Genomic DNA, 1229 nt, shown 5'->3' with positions numbered 1-1229 from the left:
GGCACTCGTGACCAGCATTCCAGTCATCGTTCTCAGTATTGACTGGATCTCTAGCTCCAAACCTCACAAGGCAGGTGCAGTGGCTGTGGACAGTGGGTGTGGCATGGCGGTGTGTTCAGTGGGGGCGGTGTGTTCACTGTCCAGATTTGGTGGGACCCTCTGGGCTAGTTAGGCTCTGAATTCTGTGCTGTAAAGGTTTTTACTGACAGCCATATCAGCAAAATCGATTCTGGCAATCAATTTTACCTTTAATCGCTTCTCGGCCTTTTGGCTAAGATCAAGTGCAATTTTACCTTTAAATCAATTTTTTACACTCACACTTGTTTAGAGATTTGAGTGAGATTGGGGCTCCCTGGTCCGCATGTCTCTGGACCTGCCTTAGGGAAGTAATGATTCCTGATACTCCAGAGAGTATTTCTAAAGCTCTGAAATCAGGAGGGCACTCATTTGCGTTGAATCCGGCTTCAAGCCACAGAACAAAGCCCTGGCCAGCGGCTGGACACATAAAAGGCTCCTTTTCCTTGAGTGGGTGTCTCTGGAGCAGGTCTCTCTCGCTGTTAGGTCCCCTGAAAGGCCCGGGACCGCATGGGCACACGTGGGCATGGAGGGAGAGCAGGAGGGCCCGCCAGCTGTCCTGCCTGACTCAGAGAGGCAGCCCCACACACCTGGCCCTTCTGGCCACAAGCCAATAAGAAGTAAGAGAGAGAGGCCTGTGACCTGCTCAGCCCTTTGAAGACTGGTCCTGGAAAAGCAGCATCAACCGTACCCTCCGCTCTCACAGCACAGCAGCCCTGCCCTGAGGCCAGGAGAGTGCCACGCCGACAAAGCAGCCAGGACTTCCAGTGGGAGTGCCTTTCCCCCATTGTAAACTGTGCTGCTGTGAACATGGGGTGCATATATCCTTTCTGATTGGTGTTTCTGGTTTCTTGGGATATATTCCTAGGAGTGTGATCACTGGGTAAATGGCAGTTCCATTTTTAATTTTTTGAGGAAAGTCCATACTGTTCTCCACAGTGGCTGCACCAGTCTGCATTCCCACCAGCAGTGCACGAGGGTTCCTTTTTCTCTGCATTGTCGCCAACACTTGTTTGTTGATTTGTTGATGATAGCCATTCTGATAGGTATGAGATGGTACCATATTGTCGTTTTGATTTGCATCTTTAGGATAATTAGTGACTTTGAGCATGTTTTCATATGTCTCTTGGCCTTCCTTCTGTCCGCTTTCAAAA

At 49.9% G+C, this 1229-nt stretch overlaps 1 pseudogene; it reads left to right on the top strand.

The window, feature by feature from the left end:
• Positions 1 to 251: 251 nt before the first annotated feature.
• LOC118718701 lies at positions 252 to 388 on the top strand (annotated as a pseudogene).
• The last annotated feature ends 841 nt before the right edge of the window (positions 389 to 1229 follow it).

Source organism: Pipistrellus kuhlii, unplaced genomic scaffold (assembly GCF_014108245.1).
Source record: "Pipistrellus kuhlii isolate mPipKuh1 unplaced genomic scaffold, mPipKuh1.p scaffold_m20_p_14, whole genome shotgun sequence".
NCBI classification, from domain to species: Eukaryota; Metazoa; Chordata; class Mammalia; order Chiroptera; family Vespertilionidae; genus Pipistrellus; species Pipistrellus kuhlii.
This window is presented reverse-complemented; position numbering and strand designations above follow the sequence as displayed.